At 41.7% G+C, this 5,664-nt stretch overlaps 1 long non-coding RNA gene across 1 annotated transcript; it reads left to right on the top strand.

Annotated features, from left to right (window-relative positions):
- Nucleotides 1-210: 210 nt before the first annotated feature.
- On the top strand, nt 211-5,446 carry LOC108875595 (uncharacterized). Its single transcript, XR_001959900.2, has 3 exons — nt 211-3,465; nt 4,202-4,381; nt 4,757-5,446. It is a non-coding gene; the product is annotated as an uncharacterized LOC108875595 (long non-coding RNA).
- The last annotated feature ends 218 nt before the right edge of the window (nt 5,447-5,664 follow it).

The raw sequence follows: 5,664 nt of genomic DNA, 5'->3' as shown, positions 1-5,664 counted from the left end.
TGAAGGGACACTGAGGGAAAATGAGAGAGGTTTAGCCAGTGATGGAGTATAGTGATATTAACAGTAAGTTAATGTCACTATTTTGTGTTGTTAAGTGCCAGTGTGCAAATAATTAAATAATTAAACTGAGTAACTTGTACTTCTAACTCAAAAAACTACCATAAAATAAAAATACAACCACATTTATCTCCAGAAATATTATTACAAACTCTATAAGCGCAAAAACAAGAGTGTGTGTCCTCAACGCTCTTTGTAGTCTACAGAAACGCATCATTGAATGGCGTGATGACGGTCACTCTGGAGAGGACATAGGAGAAAACTTCAGCGCAGCAGCTGTGCAGGAAAGTATGACAACGTCTCGACTGGGACTAACACCGCCGCTGCCATCATCACCGCAGAGAAGAAACATGGAAAGTTCGGCAGAGAGGCGGACCACCACCGGGCCCTGTGTCTCGCCATGTGCAAATATGAGATTATTATTCTTTTAAAAGTGACTCATCACTTTATGTTTCTCTTACAGGCGAGCGAGTGCTTTTATTCAGCACTTCGACTCCTGTGCCAAATGATGTGAATTATGTAACATGACGTGCATTCATTTGAATGTGAAATTTAGAAAAAGGAAAAGTTGGAGTTGAAGCTGTTGTTTTATAGTGCAATTGGAGGTGACATAAAGACAGGAAACTGGAACTATAATTGTGGTTAAAAGTATTGGTTAGAAATAAATATTTTGCCAGTAGGTATGTTTTTAGTTCTGGTAAGAAGGTCAGAAAGTTCAAAATGACCGTTTGCTGTCCCAAGCGTTTATCCTGCTGGCTTCTGCGTTAACCAAAGGCTGCACAAAGGATTAAGAGAAAATAAATTAGTGCAACAACGTCAAATGTTGCTGTCAGACAGATCTAAACAAAGCGAATGTCCATGGTCTAACCAACTGTTGTGTTATGTCTCAGTCCCACAGTCTGACTTGAATGTTGCTACCACCAGGAAATGGTGCGAAACATCTCATGGGGTATACCACAACCAATGGGGTGGACAGTGTGTGTGTGTGTATGTGTGTATGACTGTAGCACAAGCTGCAGTGTTTACAGTGCACCTTTTTGTCCCAAATAATACCCAGGGTACAAACAGAGGGAGAGACAGGGACTTGGCGTACGTCCCCTTTCTGTTTTAACTCACATAACTGACATGCTTAAATCTCTGTGGCTAAGAGTGTTTGTGTTTTCTAATCAACAGTAGACAGATGACAACATCTGGTGCTTGGCTGCAGGAGGACATTTTTAGGGGTGTGTGAGAACTTTTTTCTCGAAAGAGGCCCTGTGCATTGTGGTCCCCCCCCACCATCCCAAGCTAAGTTTACATACACTGTCTTGAAATTGCTGTGTTGTCTGTTAAATGTTGTCTATAAAGGTTGTTGGTAAATGTGCTTATACATTCTATAGGTTTCTTTGACTGGAGGAGAGATATCTCCCCTGTCGCCTCCAGGATAAACTTCATTGCAGCCTCTGAGCCAAGACTCCTGAGCTGATCTGACCCAGACAGGAGCTTGAGGTTGGAGGTGTTGCAACACGTGGAGAAAAAGTACACATGCAGAACTGTGCGTATGCAGTGAAGAGCGAGGCTGGCACAGGTCCAAGTCAGGTCAACATACACAAACATACACACGTCTGGCCTGTAAATACGACCCGAACGAGCTCTGTGTGAACCAGTGGCCAGACTGCAGGCTGTTTACACCGATGGGGAGAGTGAAAGCGCCCAGCATTGGACCCGATGGGAGGCTGGCACTGGAGCGGGGCCGCTTGTGGTCATGGCGTGTAGTAGTAGTAATGTGGACCTGGCAGGCAGTGGATGCAGAGGGGTGGCTGCGGGGGTGGCAGTGCCCCAGCCAACCCGTGGTCGAGTGGTGGTTAACCAGTCTAGGTCACCTACACTTCCTCTGGCTTCTCTCCCTGGGAGGAAAAACAGTCTAGTCAAAATAATGGTGTCATTTTGGCTTCTTACGTTTGAGCAAGGGGAGACAAATTTAGCAGCAGCAAAGCAAAGGGAGGGGCCTAAAACAGATTAAGAAACAAGCGAACAAAATATCAGTTCTGTTATTTTTTTTTCTCTTTGAGCTCTTAAATAACCAGTCTTAAATGAGTAGCACAGCTTCACTGCAGCCTGTAAATTCAAATGTGTCAGCCTACGCAAGCAATTATAACTGGGCTCTGTCTTCCGCTGTTCTCCCTCCTGCTTTTTACCCACAGTGCCATCTTAATCTGTCCTCACTGCTTCTGACTGAGCTTTGACTCTGACCTGCTTCCTGTCTGTTGGCAGGACTGCTGTGCTGTGCAAATTGATATGATGAGGATGATATTGTGTGTGTGTTTGCTGTATGTGTGTATTTCTGTGTGTCAGACCTCAGTCTGCAGACTCTAGGCCCGTCTCACATGCCTTTGTGAGTGATATGAGCCTAAAAGTATTTATCACCCTGCTGCCTTGGCACCTGCTGAGGAGCTACTCATTCATAAGAAGTTCATATACTCTCAGCTTGATTACTCACATATTGTTAAAGAAATAGATACACACACACACACACACACACACACACACACACACACAATGATGTTTTGTGAAATAGACCACTCTAACATCTGCTCTTTGGTAAATATATAACCACAAACAGCAACCAGTTAGCTTAGCTTAGCATTAACACTGGACACAGAAAAACAGCCAGCTAAGGACAAAAGGTGAAAGAACTGGAGTTACTGGGATTAGTCAGAAGTGCCACACACACACACTCTCACGCATGGCTGGTGTGGCCCGTTGCTAGCTAGCTCACAGTTAACCTCTGTACAGTTGGTACATTTGAGGTAAATCAACATGATCTGTGCAAATGGTCCAGCGAACAAATGTGCACAAAAAATGACTTGAAGCAAAGCTTCCATTTCTGCCTAAACAAGTTATGTCTTGTTTATTTAATCCACATACATATCAAATTGTAAAACAAACGCATTGAACTCCTCATCTGACTCTCAGCAAGAAAGCAAATAACTGTATTTCTCATAATGTCAAACTAATGCTATGGAGGACCCTGCATTTAGGCTCATTGGAAAAGCTCCAAACTTGGCCTCCACCGGCTCCCTCCACATGATATTTATTTTAGTCGCCCTGTATATGTAACATTAAGAGACAAATTGGTTGCAGAACCAGTTTAGAATTAGGAAGGTATAATTGCTAGGGCCCAACTTTTTTTTTTTTTTTTTAAATCTCAACCCGATATATCCAAACCTCAGACACAGTAAAGATGCTCTTTTTCTTCACAGACTGCAGATGGCTTGCCATCATTTTCCCAATGGCCCTGGAACCAGAAGGTGTCTGAATGAGACTATGCTGTGATTACCCTTCAGAGGAAAACCACGCGAGATGACAGCCAGTTGGTAGGAATGGCAGAGGTGGCAGACAAGTTTGGAGTGCCCACTCTCAATCAATGTAAATAAACACTTACCAGTTATTTGCCTTTTCTTTTTTTCATTTTTATGGTGTGTGCTACTTACATTTTGATGTAGACTGTGTATTTGCAATGTTGTCTTTCTCTTGACTTGACTTGCTTATGCTTATATGTTTAAAGTGAGCCACCACTTGGAAGCTGCATACTGTATAGTGTACTTTACTAACTACTACTTAACTACTTTTCTAAATATAAGGATGAAATGTGTTGGCTTCTTGGTTATAAATCTAATCATTACTTAAGACATCATCACTGTAAAGAAGAGGAAATGCAAAGAAACAGTTGACACTGAAACTGTGAATGTTTGCTTCCTACTTCTTTAATTTCATCACAGATTTCCAGACTGACTTATTTAGAAATACATAACTATGTGTCATGTGTTTCTCGAGGTCTGAGTTCAAGAGACCTAACGATGAGGTCATTCAGTCTTACATTGATAATGATAAAAGACTAAACAAATTATAATGACATTTGACATATTTTATTCTAGTGAGTAAAACTGGTGACACTTGGTTTGTGTGGAAAAATGAAATCTCCTGGCACATCCTATAAGAATCAAGTGATATGAGCTTTTTAATTTTGGAATATAACAGACTGCTTTTGTTATGCTTTGATGATCAATAAGTCATCGGTATTTACTCTGTGAATAGAATTGGAATAGATGATGCACCAGAAATTGTACCCTCTTCTAGAATAATTTGGATTTCTTTTTTATAGGACGAGATTCAAGCCACAGGCACAGCGTTGGGTAGCTGTGCTTTATGTGTCAGCCAGTGGTGAGTTTTGGTTGGGTCTGACCTGGCTGTGCCTCACAGCTGACCCAGCCACAGTCCAAACAGGTTTAGACAGCCTCTAAACAAAGGAGGACACAGCACGGCTGGACTTTTGCAGCTAGAGGTGAGGAATCAGAGATTAACTCTCAAACTGTTTCATCTCTGGTGCAATTGATTTTTTGCCCTTTAATTTAAGCATATAGTTAAATGTTATTTAAACATACTGTCTCAATTAGAGGTTAAAGTGAAACTGTGTACTGAGTACAGATTCAATATATTCTTAAAAAGTGGTGTGAATTATGTGTAGCTTTTGATCCATTATCCATCATCCATCCAACCAATCATCCATCTATCCATCCATGCATCAACTATATACTGTATATCCAACCATCCATCCAGGAGCCTCAGTGTAACTATGCAGGGCCCTCTGACTAAACACTGTTCAATTACTTAACAATTCTTAATAGGATAATGTGGCTTCTCTTTAAATTGAAAACAGACCTGCTACACGCTTGAAATAGCAGCGAGTGGAAATCCACGGGACAGTCCCCGTCACTAGTTGCCCAATAACCTGGGTGACTGGCTCCCCCCTTAATAGAGCCTGGAGCCTGACTCCCACTCACTCTGGCCTCTCGTGACGTATGGAGGCACGAGTCACCACGCTGAAGTGGTAAGGCGAGTATCAACAAAAACAATTCCTCGCCTTTTCACTTGAGGATTGTGGACTGAGCCCATCTAAAAATATCCCCAAGAAAAACTGAGGGGGTGGCCGGAATCGTGGTTGTGACATTTATTGGGGAATCATCCACTCCCTGCATGCTGTAAAAACATTGTCTTTTTCAGGATGGAAAACAAATGGGATGAGTACAATGTGGTAAAATGATGAAGTGATGACCAGCAGAATTTTCTGCCACTGGCTTCTGTTGTTATAATATCATATTTTTATGTTCTGATTACCACAGAATTCAGCCACAGCCTTAATCCTGGTCTGCTTCACTTTTTATTTTATGTCTTCTGGAGTGCTTCCAGCTGTTTAGCACTATTTGAGTCATGGCTGTTTCACAATAACAGGAACAAAGATAGTTAACGGGTGCTTGCTAGTCATCATCCCAGCAACAGCACCTAAGTGGCAAAATAACATATTGAATGTTTGCATCTGTATGTTTTTGTGCTTTAGCTCAGGACTCCATCTGCAATTTATTAAAAAAAGAATGTGCCAAAGCATTCAGAAGCACAAACCATTATTTCCATGCATTCACACTATCCTTCACTATTTTCCCTCATTTAAATTCAGTCATACAAATGCTGGAAAAATGAGCACCATACTCTGCAGTAAATTATGCATCTGCTCACGTGGCATATACCAAAATTCAACAGTAGCACCCATCATTCAGCTTCCTATTGCAG

Source organism: Lates calcarifer, linkage group LG5 (genome assembly GCF_001640805.2).
Source record: "Lates calcarifer isolate ASB-BC8 linkage group LG5, TLL_Latcal_v3, whole genome shotgun sequence".
NCBI lineage: Eukaryota > Metazoa > Chordata > Actinopteri > Centropomidae > Lates > Lates calcarifer.
The sequence above is the reverse complement of the archived record's forward strand: the minus strand, read 5'-3'. Positions and strand labels throughout refer to the sequence as shown.